The following is a 23,391-nucleotide window of genomic DNA, read 5'->3' as shown; positions in this document are numbered from 1 at the left end:
GCCTGAAGAGCTTGATGACATGTTTGCTTGCGATAATCAGAACTGTCCTATACAGTGGTTCCGTTTACACTGCATGGGACTCAGCAGCACCAGCCAGAGAAGAGTCATGTGTCTGTGACTTATCACCCACAACCTACCTCATACATTTTCAGTTTCTCATCATTTCTATGGACTCTTTATAAATGTAAATGTATTCATCTAAATGTATTTACATGTTAAATATGTAAAAAAACTGAAATTAAGTTGGTTGTTAGTACAATTTAAGTTATGTAATTGGGTTAGCAACCAAAGAACACTTATTTAGCACAATTCTTCCTCAATACAGATAAAGGAGGCAGAATTTCATTCAATCTTTGTGTATTTTATTTACAGACATGGAAAAACAATAAATGTGGTACCCGTCAAGGAGTAAATCTTTATGGTTTGACTACGCCACCCCCTGATGATGGGCAGGAGGACCCACAAGTCTTCCCTTAATGTAGTGTAGCTAACTCTATATTTTCCCCGCAAAGGGACAGTTGACAAGAGGCAGGTATATAAATGTATTTCAAATTTATTACAATTTAGTACAAAAAGTGTGGAAAAGTTATTAAAATGGCTCTTAAATACTGCTATACAATTGGTGGATTCTCCTCAGTCTAGGAAGGTCGGATCAGCCAATGCGAAACCCCTGCTCAGGTGGACCCTGGTGAGACAAAAAGAAACAGGAGACAGCAACCCAGCACCAGAAGAAGCATGCAACACAGCAAGCACCACTCATTCAAGATCTTCAGATACCACGACAAAAAAATCTCACACCGTGTTATGGTTATAAAGACACCCCAAACCAATGTCTCTAACAATGTGGTCCCTTGGCAAGAAGGGGCAAAGCATCAGTGTGGATCCGGCCTTGTACAGGGATAGCCTAAGCAAAAGACATAGTTAGGGAGGAGACCCACCAGCACGGATAACACCAGTTTAATGAACAATGCTACTACAAGTAGGGCACATGGGTGGTAGGCCCAGAAGCAAAATCACATCACACAAACAAACCAACAAAACAATAAAAAAATGCACATTAATCACAAGAAAACAGTGGCTGGCCTGGTCCCTTTTGGGAAATAAACAATCATGTTAGTTGCCAGCCTCATTAAACAGCATATCATAGTCAACTCAAACATGGCTAAAAAATATAGGCCTACTTTTCAGTATGCTCAACTGTCCCACAGCTCATTGACTTATGAAGACAAAGGTGAACATTACTTTGCTACAGACAGAAAAAGTATTTTAAAACATGTTCCAATGCAGATATAAAACACTCAATGGCATATTAAGGCATTTACCGATGCAGCCCAGCAGCTCAGGTCACAATGAGGTGATCACAACACATTTTAAAACTCCATGCAGAAGCCTGTGTCCTCCATGAAGAGTAGACACACACTTCTAGAAATTACCCTGATAAAACAAAATAAATATTAAAATTCAAATGGCAGTGATTAATCATGCTCTACCATGACCAACAGTACCTACACTGAAAAGGAAGCCCAACATGCACAACAGTGTCCAGCACCAACACAAAGAGAATCTGCCTTGCAACCAGCAGACACTTATCACTTCCTAATTGGTCATGTGACTTTTCAAAACATCATGTGATCCTGGGTGTGAACGTGATGCAACTAGGTTGTGTGCCTGCCTATGTAGATCCCCACACATGTGAGAAGAGACATTACAAAATCTTAAAAAAAAAAAAAAAAAAAAAAAAGCATTTATATATTAGATGTGAGCATGGTGTATAATTCTGACATGACGCCTTCACAACAATACTTGGACACATATTGGTCAAAGCACAGCACACAACCACAATTTTATCCAGCAAAGTCTTCAGCTCAGTCCCATGACCGGTGTTCCGTTAATTTTTCCTACCTCTTCAGATTTTCCTACAGTAGCGCAAAATTTTAGCTATATCTATCAATATATCCTACCTCATCGAAAAATACTAATGCGTACTACTGCTTCGCTCCTGTGACTATATGTAAAGTAACTTTATCGAAGATCCTTATTAGGCAATGGTATAGGCTATTTAGAGTGCCAAGAACATCATCAGATGGTCCAACCACTATAAAATATACACGTAGGATGATTTTACAGCGCAAAATACCTCATTAACCACCATTTTTTTTAACCACTTACCAATCGTTTGTTGGACTACTGGAGTCCATGCTTTGTCTGCTACTACCAACCTACTTACCTGCCTGCTGCCTGCCTTGCTCTGCTTACCTGCCCTGTTTATCTATCGGCTGGAATCCCGTCTCATCCACCTCAAAAAAGGTACAATTTAAGTTTCTCTGTGTTGGATAGCTTGTCAAAGAAGCTAAGCAATACGTCCCAGCTAAGAGTGGTCCGCCAATACAGTACATGATGCTGATGTCAATAGCAGGTGAGTAGATAATGCTGATGTCACTAGTAGCAGGTGAGTAGATGATGCTGATGTCACTAGCAGGTGTGAAGATGATGCTGATATCACTAGCAGGTGTGTAGATGATGCTGATGTCACTAGTAGCAGGTGAGTAGATGATGCTGATGTCACTAGCAGGTGAGTAGATGATGCTGATGTCACTAGCAGGTGTGTAGATGATGCTGATGTCACTGGCAGGTGTGTAGATGATGCTGATGTCACTGGCAGGTGTGTAGATGATGATGATGTCACTAGCAGGTGAGTAGATGATGCTGATATCACTAGCAGGTGTGTAGATGATGCTGATGTCTCTAGCAGGTGTGTAGATGATGCTGATGTCACTAGCAGGTGTGTAGACGATGCTGATGTCAGTAGCAGGTGAGGAGGAGCATGATGTCAGTAGCAGGTGAGTAGATGATGCTGATGTCACTAGTAGGTGTGTAGATTATGCTGATGTCACTGGCAGGTGAGTAGATGATGCTGATGTCACTAGCAGGTGAGTAGATGATGCTGATGTCACTGGCAGGTGTGTAGATGATGCTGATGTCACTAGCAGGTGTGTAGATGATGCTGATGTCACTAGCAGGTGAGTAGATGATCCTGATGTCACTGGCAGGTGAGTAGATGATGCTGATGTCACTGGCAGGTGTGTAGATGATGCTGATGTCACTAGCAGGTGTGTAGATGATGCTGATGTCACTAGCAGGTGTGTAGATGATGCTGATGCCACTAGCAGGTGTGTATACGATGCTGATAGTAGTAGTAGTAGCCCTTTATTGTCACTAATCTTAAGTACCAGCGAAATTAGCCATCAACCTGTCCATACATACATAACATAAATACAATGGGGTAGACAGAACAGGAAGACAGGGAATTGAGGAAGAAATACAGCATAACATTGGGAAAGCGAGGAGAAAAAAAACAACAACACCCATAATATGCTCCTTTTGGGAGTACAGTATGGGAATATGAAAAAACACCTCAGCAACAAAAGCACATACACCATAAACACACGACTTTGCAACTGGGGACGGAAATTGGGGGGGTCGGGGTAATCCAACGCAGGCAGCAGTCTTCCTACCCTGCAGCTAGAAAGCGCTGGTCATGGACCTGCTTGACAGACTGGTGGTACAAAGCGGCGAGGGATGGGGGTGGGGATGTGAGTGCATATCTGTATATGTGTAAGAGTTTGTGTATTTGTAGGCCTGGAGAGTTGCGATTCTCTCTAGATGCCTCAGTCCGCAGATTATACAGCGTCACAGCAAGTTGCCATGGAGACAGCCTTGGTCAGGTCCTAGACAGAGTCAACAACAATCCCGGTGTCTGTGGGAAACGGGTTGAGGGACGCAGGGCGTCTCGTTGCCATGCTTTCCAAGGGGAAAATTTGTTATCCAGCCCAGGCCAAGCTGGGAGTGGAGACGAAAGAAGATAAGATACCAGTTGTTTTGGTCTAGTAGCCGCATTCCAATTTAACGGTCACTATGATTGTCTTTTTTGGTCTCCAAATCCTCCAATTTCCTTTCAAAGCCGTGAGCTTCACCGTGATGTTATCCATATTGCGGTTAATAGTCTCAGTCTCAATGCTGACCGCTCTGCCCACTGCTTCAATCATGACGGGCAACCTTGTGTGGCTTTGAACCGCTGTTCCCGTCTTCTGAATTTTCCGATAACCCAGGGCAAAGCCTAATCCAATCAGCAGAAGACCTGTTATCATGGATCGGAATAGGTAGATGTCTTCAATGTCCTCCACGGAGAGAGCCGCCAGTCAAACAACCCGCCATCTCTCCCACGCGTCCATCGTGTAGCCAGCTGCAAACGTTCCGGCAGGGCAGTCAGGTTCCCCCGAACCCAAGCTCCTCGTCGAGAAGATGGTGTCAGTTGCGTTGAGAGACCAATTTATCAAATCCATGTTTTTGATTTAGGAAAGCAGTGCAGAGAGAGTCTCTCAAAGTAGACAAGACAAGAGACAGGGAAGCAGGCAAGGCAGGGGAGGAGAGGAAAGAAATGCGACTGCCTCCGTTGAGAGCTAAAGTAGAAGTATGTCACTAGCAGGTGTGTAGATGATGCTGATGTCACTAGCAGGTGAGGAGGAGCATGATGTCACTAGCAGGTGAGGAGGAGCATGATGTCACTAGCAGGTGTGTATATGATGCTGATGTCACTAGCAGTTGTGTAGATGATGCTGATGTCACTAGCAGGTGTGTAGACGATGCTAATGTCACTAGCAGGTGTGTAGATGATGCTGATGTCATTAGCAGGTGTGTAGATGATGCTGATGCCACTAGCAGGTGAGGAGGAGCATGATGTCACTAGCAGGTGAGGAGGAGCATGATGTCACTAGCAGGTGTGTATATGATGCTGATGCCACTAGCAGGTGTTTACTCCTGCTCACTCACGCCAAAGAACTCCCTGCTCAAGCTTGCAGTCTCTGCAAGATTAATCAGAATCAGAATCAGAATGAGCTTTATTGCCAGGTATGTTTACACATACAAGGAATTTGTTTCCGTGACAGAAGCTCCGCAGTACAACAGAATGACAGCGACAGAACATAAAACACATAATAAAAGAATAAAAAAATACAAATAAGTAGATAGTGAATGACAATATACAAATGACAATTGTAGGCAGGTATATTACAAAATGCAGTTATGTATGTACATGTAAATTATGTGCAAAATTGAAGTGTATACTAAGTATGTGTGTTAGATAAATAAAGTGTATGTGTATATAAATATAAAGTGAAGTGTGTTCGGCGTTATTATCAGCTGTTCATAAGATGGATTGCCTGAGGGAAGAAACTGGTCCTGTGTCTGGTCGTTCTAGTGCTCAGTGCTCTGTAGCGTCGACCAGATGGCAACAGTTCAAAGAGGGAGTGTGCTGGATGTGAGGGGTCCAGAGTGATTTTGCCAGCCCTTTTTCTCACTCTGGATAAGTACAGTTCTTGAATAGAAGGGAGGGTTGTACCGATGATTCGCTCAGCAGTCCGGACTACCCTCTGTAGTCTTCTGAGGTCAGATTTAGAAGCTGAGCTGAACCAGACAGTTACTGAAGTGCAGAGGATGGATTCGATGATGGTGGAGTAGAACTGTTTCAGTAGCTCCTGTGGCAGGTTAAACTTCCTCAGCTGGCGAAGGAAGTACAACCTTTGCTGGGCCTTTTTCACGATGGAGTCAATGTGAATGTCCCACTTCAGGTCCTGAGAGATGGTGGTGCCCAGGAATCTGAATGACTCCACTGCAGTCACAGTGCTGTTCATGATGGTGAGTGGGGGGAGTGCAGGGGGGTTTCTCCTGAAGTCCACGATCATCTCCACTGTTTTGAGCGTGTTCAGCTCCAGGTTGTTGAGAGTGCACCAGACAGCCAGCTCTTTAATCTCCTGTCTGTAAGCAGACTCGTCACCGTCCTGGATGAGGCCGATGAGTGTGCTGTCGTCTGCAAACTTCAGGAGCTTGACAGAGGGGTCCTTAGATGTGCAATCATTAGTGTACAGGGAGAAGAGCAGTGGGGAGAGAACGCAGCCCTGGGGAGCTCCGGTGCTGATTGTACGGGTACTGGATGTGTATTTTCCCAACCTCACTAGCTGCTGCCTGTCTGTCAGGAAGCTTTTGATCCACTGACAGATGGAGGTGGGCACGGAGAGCTGATTTAGTTTGGGCAGGAGGAGGTTTGGGATGATCGTGTTGAAGGCCGAGCTGAAGTCCACAAACAGGATCCTCAAATAAGTCCCTGGTCTGTCTAGGTGTTGCAGAACATAATGCAGTCCGATGTTTACTGCATCGTCCACAGACCTGTTTGCTCTGTAGGCAAACTGAAGAGGATCCAGCAAGGGCCCAGTGATGTCCTTCAGGTGGGCCAGCACCAGTTTTTCAAATTACTTCATGACTACAGACTAGGGATGTAACGAAATGAAAATTCTTGGCTGAAACCGAAAACCGAAAGAGAGAAAACCAAGGCCGAAAACCGAAACCGAAACACCGAAAGAAATTATGCCAATTATTAGTACCATTGCATTTATTGCTATGACCTTGTACTAACTTTACTAAAATTAAGACATTGCAATTGCATAAATTAATATTAAAGTTTCAAAGATAATTACAATTACATAACTTATTTAAAAAAAACATAAAACTGCATAATTACAAATGATGCAAATATTTATTAAGCACATTGCAACAATGCACAGTATTAAATAAAATTCAAACAAAAAATGTATCCCACTCATCTGTATATTTAATAATAATGTACAGGCTTACTGGCCTGCAGAAAGGTTTTTAAATGAACAGTTCTCTCATAAAAACAAAGTGCATTTAGGTGAAGTGCATTTGAAATTTTTCTATGTAGGACTAGAAAGTGCATTACTTCTCCAGTTGGCAAGACTGTTATCACTTCTGGGGATGGGGACTTCAGACAGATAACCATCTAGCTGTTGAGCAGTTGGGCTTGTCATCTGCCTGACATTTGAGAAATATTTGAGAGAGTGCATTTAAATAGGGCCAGGGAATAAATATTTTTTTTTATCAAATTAAAGCAGAAATCTAGCATAAATATGGCTACAATCTGATATTATTTATGTATATATGTTTGTGTGTGTGTGTGTTTGTATATATATATATATATATATATATATATATATAGTAGCCTAAGAACAAAATAGCCAACGTATTATTATTATTTGAGGCACTTCCTTGCAGAATTCCACTGAACATATCAGACAACGATGGTGCATGCCACTCGTGTTTTTTTCTGCTCTCTGATCTGTGTCCTGCGCTTGGCCCTTCTCCGTCTCCACACGGGTTCTCCGCATCCAGCGCAGCCTGGATCATTTCTCGTGCGCGCTGCCTTATTTCTGCAAGTAATGGTCTTTAAAACGCGGATCAAGCACATTCGCGATGAAGTGCAGAGGATCCGAAAAGATCTCAGTGAGACGTGTGCTAACAGACTCTATAAGACTGTACTTTTCTTTGTTTTTACTTCATTGTCCGTATTAATCTCTTTGTTAGGAGACGTTTTAGTGCTGCGAATACAGGAATACGAAGAGAGAGAATGTTCTCACTGGTGTTAAGTGAATGTCGCGTGGAGCTCGTGGTGTGCGCTATGCAGGTGCACATGCAGGTCGCGGTTTCTGTTCGCGTCATCACAACATTTGGGCCGTGTTGTTTCAGTGATAAAAGTCTATCGGCCGAAAACCGAAAAGGCCATTTTCGGTGGCCGAAATTTAGGTGCATCCCTACTACAGACGTTAGAGCCACAGGCCTGTAGTCATTTAGTCCTGTAATTTTGGATTTCTTAGGGATGGGGATGATGGTGGAGCGTTTGAAGCATGAAGGGACTTCGCACAGCTCCAGCGATCTGTTGAAGATCTGTGTGAAGATGGGGGCCAGCTGGTCAGCACAGGATTTCAGACAGGCTGGTGTAACACAATCTGGGCCTGGTGCTTTTTTCCTTTTCTGCTTCCGGAAGACCTGGCGCACCGCATCCTCGCCGATCTGAATTGCAGGTGTGGGGGAGATGGGGGATGCAGGAGGTGAGAATGGTGAGAGTGCTTGATTGGAGAGGCTTTCAGGGCTGGTTGCAGGAGTTGTGAATGGTGTGAATGGTTCTGTGGGGAGGCATTCAGGGCAGGTGATGGGTGTTCTTTCAAACCTGCAGTAAAACTTGTTCAGATCTTCTGCCAGTCGTTGATTCTCCACAGTGCTGGGGGGTGGTGTCTTGTAATTGGTGATCTTCCTTAGACTTTTCCACACTGCTGCGGAGTCGTTACATATAATAAAATATTTACATATTTTAAAATATTTACCATTTTAAAATATGTAAATATTTTAAAATATATATAGGCATGTGTGTGTATTTATATATGCATAATAAATATACACGGTACACACACACATATATAAACGAAAACTTTTATTTTGGAAGCAATTAATCGTTTGAAAGCATTAATATATACCAGAAAACAAGACAAATACTAAGGAAGAAAATCTCTGCATTAATCACTTAATCGTTTGATTCTGATTCATTTAGACATTTCTAATAATGTTAATACAAATGCTAATACTGCACTGATGTTTATAATAAAAGATGACATAATCATTCATAAAAAAAAAAAAACTTTTAAACCCAGGAAAGAAATAATGGATGTTGCATTAAATAACTTAATTTCTCATTACATACAGTCAAGTATATTACAGATCTCTTCATACTCTTCATACTTCGAATTAGATCCATTGGCATATATATTCAGATTTGAGATCTTAAAGGGCAGAGAGCATGATCACTAAACAGCGGATTCCTCACTGCTTCACATCAGCAATAATCTGGGGAAGACAAAATGATTACGCTCTGTATTCCAGTGCTAATATTTAAGATATTTGAGCTGGAAAACAAGAGGAAGAGCATCATTCTCTGGGATGGTACTGAAATGGTTCAGGTCATACTTAGAAGGGAGAGGCTAGGAGAGCATAAGTCTAAATGGATGTCCGTGACATGCGGAGTCCCACAAGGCTCAATTCTTGCACCGCTCTTGTTTAGCCTGTATATGCTTCCGCTGAGTCAAATAATGAGAAAGAACCAAATTGCCTATCACAGCTATGCTTTTGATACCCAGATTTACCTAGCCTTATCTCCAAATGACTACAGCCCCATTGACTCCCTCTGCCAATGCATTTATGAAATTAATAGTTGGATGTGCCAGAACTATCTTCAGTTAAATTAGGAAAAAACTGAAGTCATTGCCTTTGGAAACAAAGATGAAGTTTTCAAAGTGAATGCATACCTTGACTCTAGGGGTCAAACAACTAAAAATCATGTCAGGAATCTTGGTGTGATTCTGGAGACAGACCTTAGTTTCAGTAGCCATGTCAAAGCAGTAACTAAATCAGCATACTATCATTTAAAAAACATTGCAAGAATCAGATGTTTTGTTTCCAGTCGAGACTTGGAGAAACTTGTTCATGCCTTGATCACCAGCAGGGTGGACTATTGTAATGGGCTCCTCACCGGCCTTCCCAAAAAGACCATTAGACAGCTGCAGCTCATCCAGAACGCTGCTGCCAGTATTCTGACTAGAACCAGAAAATCTGAGCATATCACACCAGTCTTCAGGTCCTTACACTGGCTTCCAGTTACATTTAGGATTGATTTTAAAATACTTTTACTCGTGTATATAATTCACTAAATGACCTAAGACCAAAATATATTGCAGATGTTCACTGAATATAAACCTAACAGACCACTCAGATCACTAGGATCGAGTCAGTTAGAAATACCAAGGGTTCACACAAAATAAGGGGAGTGCGCCTTTAGTTACTATGCCGCCCTCAGTTGGAATCAGCTTCCATAAGAGATCAGATGTGCTAAAACACTAGTCACATTTAAATCTAAACTCAAAAACCATCTGTTTAGCTGTGCATTTATTGAATGAGCACTGTGCAATGTCCGAACTGATTGCACTATATTTAGTTTTTTTTTATATAAAATAATTTTTTAACAGTTTTTAAATTGATTTTAAGTAAACGTTTTAATCATTTTAAAATTTTTAATATTGCTTGTTTTTTTTTTTTGTTTTTTTTTTCATTATTTTACTTTCTTTGATGTAAAGCACTTTGAATTACTATTGTGTACGAAATATGCTATATAAATAAACTTGCCTTGCCTTGCCTTGAAGAAGAACACCATGGCCTTCATCAAATTAAAATCTCTCGTGTTTGTGTCCGAGTCGAACGGTGGAAGGTAAAAGAAAAGAGTAAAAAATAAACCCTGGAGAATTTTCCCAAAACATACGTCTGCAGGAGCCTCGATGTTTATAAATATGCTGTATCTTTATCACAGTATAATTTCATCAAGCCTTGTGTTCAACTCCATATTTATACTGAAAATAAAAGCAGCTGCGATCTTATGTCAACTAATGTGGCGCACTTCGCTAAGGCACTGGTCCCAGACCCGAGAGGGCGTGGGATCGAATCCGGGGTGGGTAATGTCGATCCAATGTAAGTTCTGTTTTATGGGGAAGTCGTGGCCTAATGGTTAGAGGGTTGGACTCCCAATCGAAGGGTTGTGGGTTCTAGTCTCGGGCCGGACGGAATTGTGGGTGGGGGGAGTGCATGTACAGTTCTCTCTCCACCTTCAATACCACGACTTAGGTGCCCTTGAGCAAGGCATCGAACCCCCAACTGCTCCCCGGGCGCCGCAGCATAAATGGCTGCCCACTGCTCCGGGTGTGTGCTCACAGTGTGTGTGTTTGTGTTCACTGCTCTGTGTGTGTGCATTTCGGATGGGTTAAATGCAGAGCACAAATTCTGAGTATGGGTCACCATACTTGGCTGAATGTCACTTCACTTTTTTTTTTTTTTTTTTTAGTTAGCGGCTCTGAAATCGAGTGACAGCTGATTCTCAGGTTGATTCACAAATATCTTCACAAACAAAGTGCTTCATATTCAAACACAGTTTAGATTAACACTCATATAACTGTATGGTCTGTGTGAGAGGAATCAAATCCTGCGATCGTTTACTCTTCCTCAGCCTGAACAAGTGGTTTTTTTTTCTGCTGAACACTAAAGATGATGTTTTTTTTTGAGAGCGAACAGTTGACGGCATCCATTGACTTCCATGATAAAGGAAGAAACACTATGGAAGTGAATGGGTACCATCAACCATTTGGTGTTTAAAGCATCATCTTTTTAGCGTTCAACAGAAGACAGAAACTTATAAAAATATAGATATTTTTATTTATTTGTAAAATAAGCACACACAGTTAAACTTTTATTCCTAACTAGTAATTCCCAAAGCAACCAACTATGTGTCATTGTTGTTAACTAAGACTGAAACTACTAAAAACATTTTTCTGTAATTGAAATAAAGCTAAAGTAAAATGATATAGATAAATCGTGTAAGCTACTACTAAATATTGTAGAAACTTAATTTTCTGTAAAGTTGCTTTGCAATGATTTGTAAAGTAAAAAGCACTACAAATTAAATGAAAACAGTGCTAAAATTAAAGTAGTAACTTTTTACAAAAAAAGTTGAAATGCTAAAATGATTAAAACTGACATAAACATAAATAATAAAAAAATTAATAAAACTAATTCCTAAACATCAAACTGCAACCATGAGGCTAAAAGATATGCTACGTGTCACTCTGAGCCCCGGACAAAACAACACACACAGTCTGACACTGATAATCGCAGAGAGTTCTACATATCATCTGAATGTAATGTTTTGCTACATTTTTATTTATTTTTTTAAATCGAGGAATCAGAGTTTTAAATGTTTTCATTTACGGTTAATAATCTCTGCTGCTGCTGTTACACTCACAGTCATGAACAGCTTGAATCATCTGGACTTTTTGAGTCAAATATTTTGCCAATTTTTTTTAGCATTTTTATTTTATATTATTTCTTAACATATCAGACTATATTTGCCTCCATTTTGCATGCATCTGTTTTATTCTCGCTTATAAAAATTTTGTTGCTCTTGTGTAGTTTTTTTTTATCCTCATGTATGTCGCTTTGAATAAAAGCGTCTGCTAAATGAATAAATGTAAATGTAAACTTATCAAGTTATGGCTTTGTTTCCTTAAATGAATATCGAAATATTCAACTCAAATAAACACTTGTATGATGCAGTATTAGAATTAGAATTTAATTTTGGGGTCCTTAAATAGCCTGAACACTGCACAGATGTTAAGATGACCATTGCTACATAAATAAAATTTACATTTAAACTCATCCTATTTTGTTTTAATTTTCCCTTACTAAATTATACAGTTACTGGTGGACTGTGTGATTACTAACAGGCTATTAACAAAAATGTGTCTCTATGCCTCTTTTCTCTTTATTAAAACTTGATCGAGTAGCCTACGTGACAGACAGGGGCGATTCTAAGATTTTGATTTTAGGGGGGCTCAGCCCCCAATAAGGGTATGATTAAAAAATATTATTTTACTATTAGGGTAGGGTTGTATACTACTAACCTTATTGCAATCCACTATTCCATTGTATTCCCTGTATTTCATATATGGGAGTAGGAGTACTGACTGAGCCATATATAACACTGTAAAAAAAACTAATACAGTTTTTTACATGTGACCAGTCACTGGAAAATTTTGAATTGGGAATGTAGATTTTTTTTTTTTTTTACAATAAAGACTTCCTGATTCAGTATTAGGACATTCATGTTTATCCTTTGATGATACCACTGCTTTTTCTTATGAAATGTACGTTGAAATTGGCAGAAAATTAAAACAATATAAGGGTTCAATGTCTGCAGTGAATCTTGGGAACACAGTGGTATTGTGTGTGTGTGTGTGAGGCTGTCTGTTCTATTCTCACCTGACTGTTGCTCATTTGCAGACCTACTCCCGCACGACAAAAAGAATGTTGTATATCCATCTACAATGAAATATAAATTATTATATTTTATTTTTATTATTATTATTATTATTATTATTATTTAGCTTTTTAGCCTTTATAATCAACAATACGGTTGGTTATACATCAAGTCAGCCCCTGAACATTTATTTCATTTCAAATAATTTAACTAACCAGCTAATATTCATTAAGAATATAGACAAAACATGTATTAATGTAATTGTCTATTGGCAATATGTTTAATCTGTTCTATATTTATTTATATTTATTAAAAATAACATCATTATCAATTTGCCACTTCTATAAATCAATTACTTAAAAAAAAAAAAAAAAAATCACAGATCCCTTTAGCCTACTCTTACTCTAATATATGTATCATGATACACTAATGATTAATTATTACTTAATACAAAATTATGTTTAATAATAGAAAACAAAATAACTCCACATGATGTTTCTCTCTCTGGGCCATTTAGTACTTTCAGACAATGATGTGTGTCGTTAATAATTTATTTTGCATGGCTGCATAATGTAATGCCGAAATACACAATAATATGTTTTCAATTTCAAAAAGTAAATTAAAATAAATCATGATCGTTTTCTAAAGTAGGTTTTCATGGGTGTTAATCGCTTCATTTTTGTTGGAAGAAAAAACATCTGTCACACTGTGATATAGGCTGAAAGTGAACGCAGCGAAGACGTACTGGTATTGGATGCGAGAACACACACACCACACGCACACACACACGCACGCACACACACACGCGCACACGCACACACACCTTGTACTCTCTGATGTTCGCTCTGCTCGGCGCCCCTGTGGATTGAAAAACGCGCTGAATCCATGCAGACTCAGATAAGGGGAGGAGCCGGAACTTGATGCAGCTTGCCACCGTCTCAAATGAGTTTTTAAAGGGGACTGAAGCGATCACTAATTAATTAATCAAATAATTTTTTAGGGGGGCTGGGCATAAGCCCCCCTAAAAAGGGCCTAGCGACGCCCCTGGTGACAGAATCAAATGTTTTGCAAATCCGCTTGAAAGACCTGATCTCAAATGATTCACGAAACGCGATTCGGAGTCCCGATCTGAATCAAATGTTTTGCGATCACTGAGGTCCTGTTCAAATGATTTGCGAAATGCGATTCGGAGTCCCGATATGAAATGTTTTGCGAACTCCGAAGCCCCAATCAAATGATTCGCCAAACACAATTCGGAGTCCCGATCTGAATCAAATGTTTTGTGAACTCCGAAGCCCCGATCCAATGATTCCTGAAACGCAATTCGGAGTCCCGATCTGAATCAAATGTTTTGCGATCTCTGAAGTCCCGATCAAATGATTCGCTAAATGCGATTCGGAGTCCCGATCTGAAATGTTTTGCGAACTCCGAAGCCCCAATCAAATGATTCGCCAAATGCGATTCGGATTCCCGATCTTAATCAAATGTTTTGCTAACTCCGAAGCCCCGATCCAATGATACACGACACTCGGAGTCCCGATCTGAATCAAATGTTTTGTGAACTCCGAAGCCCCATCAAATGATTCGGGAAATGCGCTTAGGAGTCCCGATCTGAATCAAATGTTTTGTGAACTTGCTCTGAATCCCAGATAAGTTATTTTCCGGTGAAAGCGCTAGTTCATTTGCATGCCGAAAAATGGCGGAGACCAATGTGTAGTGTGTGTGTGTGTTTTCTTTTTTTTTTTAAACAACCTTATTTATAATTTCATAGTTTTCCCACCAAAGAAAATTAAAAAAAAAAAAAAAGCGTCGAAATTGGGCTATATGGCTAGAGGAGGAGGCCACAATTACTGTGAGGAAAGGTAGGCTACTTTAGTGTGTGCTAAGCACTTCACGGAGGATGAGGTCCGTGTCCAACCGGAGTAGACTGGTCGATCTCCCACCGTGGGCTGTGCCTTCCAGGTTTGCGTGGAAAAGTTGCTGAGACGTTAAATCACGCGTCAAAACGGAATGTTTGTGTTGCAGAGCAGTAAATGTGGAGATGGTACAGGAGCACGATTACAACAGCCGCCAGTCCCAGGTGAGTGTAATGTGTTAACTAAAACAATAACTTATATTAAAAGCTAAATGGCAATTATAGACATTAATCAAATATAGTATGTTTTATTTGTATTGTTCGATGTAACGTTATAGGCTACATTTAATGTAGCACATGGTAGCAGTTATGCTAACAGTCTAGCAGGTACTTTTGCCATCATCTTTTATACTGCTCTCTTTCTGGCTTAAGTCACACAAAATTAACAGACATTTAAAGTTATCAATAAAATCCACAACAATGTAGGAAATACGAGCAGTTGAACACATCTGTTGTACAAGCAGAATTCAAATTATTTTATAATGGTTTGTAGGTTATTTAACTTTGAATTGATGTTCATAAATGCATAAATGTGATAGTAACTTTCCAAATTAATGAGTTTTTTTTTTTAAGTGTTATATTTAGCACAAAATAATACATTTATTCCCACGTAGGAGGGGACGTTCTCGCGACCTTGTGCAACGTTCCCTAAAAATTAACGTTCCCTCTTTTGGTTATGAAAGTGCTGTAGTTCAAGGTCCTGTAGTTAAGGTCACATAGCAAACGTTAGAAAAAAGAGGACTTTTTAGACGTTAACAGAACGTTCTCGCATGGTCCTTTGTTGGTCATATAATAACGTTCCCAATGTGGTTATTATATGGTGACACAACAACGTTACAAAATATGACAAATTAATGAACGCAACGATGTATTAAATCTACATCTAATTCATGAAAATATTAAATAATAATAGAATAAGTATTAAACTTATATGTTAAATAATAACACTAACATGCTAGCCAATTTATTAGGTCCTCTGCTAATTTTGGTGGTAGGATTTAATATTTGTTACTTCAAAATAAAAACTATGACTTTTACTCTACAGATCTAAAATCCTTGATGTGTCCATAAATCCCTTATTAAAAAATAGACATACAAAACAATACAATGTCATCGATCAAGGCAACTTGAAAATAAGCGATGCATAATTGATTCAGTTAAATTTTTCACCACAGCTTTACATTGGAAAATTGTGGAGTTTTGCGGAGCTCTGACACTCTCTAATAGCACCCGCTTCGAAGTCGTGCGATAAATTTTATCAAGTGCATTTACGACTAATATAGTCTAAAAATACTACTTATTATAATACTATAATAATAATAAAAAACATCCCTGCAGAATGGTGAACCCATTTACAATTTATTGTTTTCTATATAAATGTCTTGTATATATAGTCTATATAGTAGGGCTGTGCGATTAATGAAATCGAAATAAAATCGCGATTTGAGTGTGATTTTCTGCAGCCCTGACCTCCTGCAGTATGTTATCTGAACCAATCAGGATGCAGCGCACCTGAGTCGAGCGCGAGAGCAGAGCACTGAGAGCAGACTGGGCATATGTAATAAGGCAGACAATGTAATAAGGCGCCAGCACGATCACTTGCATTGCACGTGAATTAAACTCAGCGTGTGCCTCACAGTTTTGAGAAATATAGGCTATTTATTACAGACAGCTTGAAATGTCTACTTTTAAACGAAAATATTCAAACCAAAATAAATGGGCTACTCTCTGATGATGTAATCCATATGAAATATGCATTTCTCTTTGCGTTCATGGCGAGTCTGCATCTTCAACTTCATCTTTGCAGCGACACCGAAAACACCAGTTTATTATCAATTAAATGACTCCTTGTATATTTTTGAACCAGCACCGCTCTGGATTGAGCGAGACCCCACGGAATGAGCGAGCGGATCGGGATATTCAGAAACGCGCTCTGATCGGAACAAACCAGAGCCTCAATGTCTGCTGAAATTTTTTTTTTTTTTTTTTTTTTTTTTTAAACTCATTTATTTAATTTAATTTCGGTACTCGCAGACAATCAATCATACACAAATAAATAAAGTTGTACATAATAACCGAAAAGGTGTAGGCTGAAGCCTCTGCTTATTAAGCCTACCCTTTGTACATAATTATCAATCAAATGAGCGACACTTTTTCACTAGTAGCGATTAATACAAGGCACACATATATGAAGTAGGCCCTATATAAAGAAAAAATAAAATAAATTATAATACCCGTTAAATTAAATAATTATTAACCACCTTGCCTAGTTAGTTTTGGCTACGTTCCTATGGCCCAATGACGCTACGATGAGCATTTATTGCTTTTTAAAAATGCGGGTAGGGTACAATATTTAATTGTTATTTTTTTGCGGTCAGAGTTGCGGGCGGATTAGTTGAAAACGTCGGTCTGGTACAGGTTATTAATACATCGACCCGCGCATCACTGGTGCGAGTGGATAGATTCGCGCTTGCGCATTATTTTAATGTGCTTTAATTTGCGAGACTATAATGCACTCTCGTTGCTGCTTCTGAACCGCTTACACATAGGCTTAACTTACTGTATACGAACTGCAGATGCGTACAGTGACCCTTGGGCAATAAATATATTGGGCAAAACATACAACACCTGAGGCACCGCTACAGTAAGCTAGAGATAAAGCTCTCAATGGTTTTCTTTTGGAAATGTTTAAAATTTATACTGGATGCATTTATGACTGTAAAGCATGTCTGTGTGTGTCAAAATCGTGATTAAAATCGAAATCGCAAAATTGATCAAAAAATAGTGATAGGTTTTTTTTTGTCCATATCGCACAGCCCTTACTGTACATTTCTATACAAATATTACAAATGAATATTTTGGTGAGGCACTGCCACACCCGCGGCTGACTGTATTCAGAAGGGAGAGCTGCAGCCCAATTCAACTGTGAGCCACTGCTGCTGGTGCATTGGCATTTCTTTATGTGCGGAGTGGGGAGCGCGCGCACTGCAGGGCATGGAAGCAGCCATGCAGTCGCTTGCAGTTTTTTCCTGTCAACAGTGTAAACAACTTAAAATACTAAATTTTTGGTCATAAGAATAATACATTATTTAAAGCTTTTATTTGTGTGAACTCACAAAATCAAGAAAACTTTAGCAAAATAAACCACCACAAAAAGGACTGTTTTAAATCTGCTATGCATATGAAGTTTGAAGATTGTTGTATTGTACTGTATCTTCTATAAAGATGAATTACATTTCGTCAATTTAAAAAGCACTTTAATGTTGTATAAATAAATAATAAACTTTTGTTCTGTTAGATGTGTTTTGGCTACTTTTTGTATGTTGTATAATAATAATATATGTATCTAGGTAATGAAAAAAAACACAAAAAAAAAAAACATTATAATCTTATACATTACAACAATGAACGATTTGTCATGAGAACACCTAAGGTCACGAGGTCACGAATTCTAAATCTGGCAGCGGGTATAAGCTGGGGTCTGTGACCATCGCGCTCACACACAGCGTACTCACACCTCACTCACTCAGTGGACATCCCAACTGTCAGTTTCTCTGAGGTAAATCTTTTAATTAACCATTCTATTTAAATTAAAAACACAAAACAAAATTACATGTAATTTACTTTACATTATAGAAATAATAATAATGTGGAATTATAAGGACAGTAGCTTTTGAGCGAAATTTTCTCATGGTAAAACGGCCGTTTCCACAAGAAATTTAATAAATAGTCATAAAATTGATTGACTCTCTTTTCCAGTAATAAATGTACCACATTTACTCCGTCTTTAACTTTATACCAGTCGTCCGCACTGTCGTCGCCGTTATTTGTCGTTAAATAGGCCTACCGTTATGTTTACGTGACGTCATTTGGTATAGCTTATCCTTTTCAGATAAGCTCATTAATATTTTAGGGTCTGTCATGTTAACATTAGCTACTTTAAAATAAATTATGAATATCATTATTGTAAATTATACTTTATTTAAAAATTAACGCGCCTTCTCACAGGCTTGGCTGTGAGCGCGCACGCCTCTCTCAACCTCCGCACGAGCGCGACGGTGCACAGTGGGCGCGAGACCCCATTTCGCGCAAATGTGTGCACGGCATATTTTGTAACTTTGCACGAAACTCCGCTTCCAGAGGCGCACGACCTCGAGCTTATTCTGGCCAAACAGCCAGCACCCAGTTTGCGCTTACATCTAAAAAAAAAAGAGCCTAGAAAAAAGCAGAAATAAGCCTTTTTGGTGAAAATAAAGGTCCATATTTATAAATACAAAACACACAAACAAAATAAAAACAAAATAAAATAATAATAATAATAATAATTGTAATAGAAATTACACTTTAATGCACAACCGGGTAGGCAATTCACAATTCAGGCATGTATCCAATATCATCTGTATCCTTTGAAGTAACAAGTGTAAAATAAATTGTCCCACGTCGACGTATATGTGATTTCAACTCACTTTGTCTCTTTTCTGTGCTTTCCAGACCCTGCCCTACAGACAGATTACCATGATGTCATCTCAAAAAACACATAGCTGTGTCACACAACTGGATGCCTGCAGAAGCTAGGAAAAGAGAATACAAACGACTATGGCAGAGGGTACAATGGAAAATGAGAAATGTGCACATTAACGCAGCTGGTCCTAGTGCTGTGATAAACAGTGAAGCACACAATCCCAGGGACACTATGCCAATCTGGAACCCAGGCCTAAAAAATGCAATGACTGGAGAATCATTGGATGGAGAGTTTTTTCAGAATACTGCCAACATTTATATCCCCACTGAAAATTTAGAAGAAGAGTTAAAGAGGTGGATTACTGAATATAATATCAAGCACAAAGCTGCAGAAAAACTGCTCAAAATTCTCAGGAATCACAGGCATAAACACCTGCCATCTACTACTAAAACATTATTAAAAACGGATCCTGTTGAAAGCCAAATGGTGTCTGGTGTGGAATGCATTACATTAGGAGTGACTGAACAATTAATCATGTGCTTGAATCAAAAGACATCACTGAGCTTGAGATTTCCCTCAATGTAGATGGACTGCCACTCTTTAAGAGCACTGGTAAATCTTTCTGGCCTGTACTCTGCACAGTACATCTAAAACCAGCAAGCACATTTCCTTTGACCATAGCCCTCACTGAGGCCAAGCCCAAATCACTGGACTTCATTAAAGTCATATCAGATGAACTGAAAATGATTCTAATGAATGGCTTTGCATGGGGAGAAACAACACTCAGTGTAAGATTGAGATGCATTGTGATGAATGCACCCAGAAAGGCAACTGGGAGGGGCGCATCACTTACCAACAAGTCCATGACCTCACTTTGAGGAACGATGTCTCATTTAGAGAGCAACACCAGCCAGAACATCAACACGAAAATGCTGTGTCCCCTTTCAGCAATCTCCAAATTGACATGATCAAGTGTTTCCCTGCTGACTACATGCACCAGTGCTGCCTGGGAGTGATGAGAAAAATGCTCCTACTATGGTCACGGGGCAAGTCGGGGCATCTGCTATCGCCGGCTCAGCTGAGGGAGGTCAATCAGAGGCTAAGGAACTTGAGAAGTGACATACCCCATATTTTTGCCAGGAAGCCACGCAGTCTGGAGGAATTGGAGAGGTGGAAGGCCACTGAATCCAGGCAGTTTATGCTCTACACTGGCAAAGTTGTTCTCCGGGGAATCCTGCCAGAAACCCTGTACAGTCATTTCATGGCCTTTAGTGTGGCTTTGTGTATACTAGTGTCTCCACATTTAACACAAGCCCACAATGTGTATGCCCATGAGCTCCTCACATATTTTGTAGAAAAAGGCCGGCACATATATGGGAAAGAATTCCTAGTGTACAATGTGCACTCACTGCTTCACCTCACTGCTGATGCCACCACATATGGATCATTAGACAAATGCAGTGCCTTTGCGTTTGAGAGCTCCATGCACCAGCTGAAGAAGATGGTTAGATCAGGAAACCATGTTTTAGTCCAAGCAGCAAAACGACTCCAAAAACGATCACAGATTCCTATACAAACAAGTGAAGAGAAACCAATACAATTGAAACATCCTAATAATGGTTACATTGTTAGCCCAACATCCTGCTGTGAAGTTCTGGAGAGGACCAACTCCGGAAAGCTCTTATGTAGGGTCTTCTCGCACTTAATGTTGTACCTTTACGAGCCATGTGACTCGATGATCTATGGAGCCTGTGTATGTGGTCCATCAAAGATGGAGATCCTGGACAAGACCAACTTGCAAGGAAGGGCAATGATCCTTGAGGACGGGCATGGCCGCAAATTTGTCTTTTCTCTCCTTCATGACCTTGATTAATGAAATATGGAAATATGTACATAGTATTATTTATTTTTTTCTGTCATTGCTTTAATGTCTTAACTTAGATTTCTCTCTCTTTTCTAAAGAGTGTCTGTTTTTCTGTTTGTAATGTAGGTTGGATTTTACATAGTTATTTTTGAACAAGAAAATGCAATTGCTGTGGCGCCTGCATTATGGGTAGAGGAGGTGAATGGGGTAAGGGAACATGCGCGCACACACACACACACACGTAATACCATAAATAACATATTCCCTGAAATGTTTTAGGTTCTGATTTGGCAAAGCCCCCCCCCAAAGTCCAGTTAAGGAGCTCTGGAAGCGGCACAAAATAAGAATACTCTCCCAGACTGGTGAGAAAACTGAATAAATATATAGTCATGTGGAGGTACACTGCCTTTACACAGTAAAATGATTACAAAAACTAAAAGGACAACTCAAATTTACTCTGTCCTTAGACAACTATAAGACAGCCAGAGAACGAGCCAAAAAAGCTGTAGAAAGTTCAAACGTGGACACAGAAGAAGAGGTGCTAAAAGAGCGGGAAAAAAGTACCATCAAAATACTGGAGCGAGAGTTCAGGTAAACACACGTGATTGCTTTTGTCATGCATTACTCCACTGTTCATGTATAAAAATCATGCCATGATTACAGAAAAACTACTGTATAAAACTAAACTATATATAAACTGTTTCATCCTGAATAAATAGGAGAATGTGAGATTCCTACCAAAAAAGAAGAATAATGTCCACATCCTCTCAAAAGCCATCAAGCCTCCCAAAGCCTCCAAGTTGTAAGTAACAGATTGAACTTTTGGTGTCATTTCTTGTGTTGTGATTTGATGGTGGTGCGTCAATTAGTTAACAGGTAAAATAAGTGCATTGCCAGCTGATGGGAAGAAGCTATTTTGTGTGAAATACAAACAGATTTCTAATATAAAAATCCTATTTTAAAAATGTTTTGAATTTGGTTGGAGTGTCTTATATTGTGTGAGTTGTGGGTTGGTATTTTTTGTCATTGCATTTTGTGTAAAATTCCTTGTGAAAGAACTCAACTCCCCTGAACTGAGTTTATCCCATGCTTTCAATGTCTGTTTTTAGACAAACCACCTCCTGACATCACAGCTCACTCACCTGAGGAAGAAGAGCCATCCCTGCCAAATCTTTCAGCTAATAATACTTTTCATGGTATGTATTTTTAATGTTGATATTCTATTCATCTATTAAGATAAATGTTTTTTTTTTTTAATCTTCAGTAAATTAAGATTATGGCTGCATTTTTTTTTTTTACTGTCTTCTAATCTCAATCTCTGTTACCTTAAATTATACATTCATCTCTGTAAAGCTGCTTTTAAACAATCTGCATCGTTAAAAGTGCTATATACATGAAGATGACTTGACTTACTATCCAAATTAGACCATAGCTATTGCATCTGGCAATACAGTCATGCCAATGTCTATATTTTATTTCTTGAAGAACCACACATATGTGGGAAAAAGGATGGTATGTTGATATAGCACAGGGGTTGTGTGTCAGCAATTAATCCTGCTCCATGTGCCATTTCAACACTAACATTAGCTTTATTTATCTTTATATGTTGCGTAGATACAGTTTTTGAGCCTGATGGGAGGTAGCAACATTGGAGACGCTGTGAGGAGAATCCTTCGGAAAATAGCCACCATTGAGGCCTGGTCAAATTACAGCCTTAAAGGCCGAAAAGGAAAACTGAACTTCATTGGGACAGCCTTCCACCATATTGTTTTAAGTATGCTTTTTAAAACTTCTCTCTTCTTTTCACTTCATCATGCAACTTTTTAAAGAGCAAATGATAAACAGAAACATGTCTGTACTGTCCCTGTACCTTCGAATAATTTGTTTTCTCGTTTTTGACTTCTAAACGAAAATAAAAACCAAGTATAAAAAAATCACACTGTAAAAAATGTACTGTAGAATTTACAGGATTTTACTGGCAAAAAAGTTGCAAATAAAATCCTGTAAAAATGATGTTAATTGCTGTAAAATGGATTACAGGAAATTACTGCAAAACAAATTACAGTTAATTGCTGTACACTATAAAAATAAAATAAAAGTAGTAGTAAAAAAGAGTAGTGTTCATCATTTATGCTGCGGCACCCGGGGAGCAGTTGGTGGTTCAGTGCCTTGCTCAAGGGCACCTCAGTCGTAAATAAATACAAGACCATAACATGGGTCAAATAACTTTTTTTATTATTGAAAGTTTGTTTCCAAAGCACAGTGTTTGTGAAATACAGTAGTTTGTAGTATTTTTTTCTAGTAACATTGAATTTAACTTGTAGTTTATTTAACAGCAATATTTTGTAATTTCACTAAAGTACAATATTTACCTGGCAAAAAAAAAGTTGCCA

At 39.1% G+C, this 23,391-nt stretch overlaps 2 long non-coding RNA genes across 2 annotated transcripts; one reads left to right on the top strand and one right to left on the bottom strand.

The window, feature by feature from the left end:
- Window positions 1-408: 408 nt before the first annotated feature.
- Window positions 409-1,534, bottom strand: LOC113098639 (uncharacterized). Its single transcript, XR_003289127.1, has 3 exons — window positions 1,510-1,534; window positions 1,323-1,434; window positions 409-1,246 (listed from the first exon to the last, which is right to left on the bottom strand). It is a non-coding gene; the product is annotated as an uncharacterized LOC113098639 (long non-coding RNA).
- Window positions 1,535-21,740: 20,206 nt separating this feature from the next.
- LOC113098637 (uncharacterized) lies at window positions 21,741-22,928 on the top strand. Its single transcript, XR_003289124.1, has 3 exons — window positions 21,741-21,800; window positions 22,108-22,194; window positions 22,613-22,928. It is a non-coding gene; the product is annotated as an uncharacterized LOC113098637 (long non-coding RNA).
- The last annotated feature ends 463 nt before the right edge of the window (window positions 22,929-23,391 follow it).

The sequence above is a fragment of the Carassius auratus genome, unplaced genomic scaffold (genome assembly GCF_003368295.1).
Source record: "Carassius auratus strain Wakin unplaced genomic scaffold, ASM336829v1 scaf_tig00216598, whole genome shotgun sequence".
In the NCBI taxonomy this organism is placed as follows: domain Eukaryota; kingdom Metazoa; phylum Chordata; class Actinopteri; order Cypriniformes; family Cyprinidae; genus Carassius; species Carassius auratus.
The sequence above is the reverse complement of the archived record's forward strand: the minus strand, read 5'-3'. Positions and strand labels throughout refer to the sequence as shown.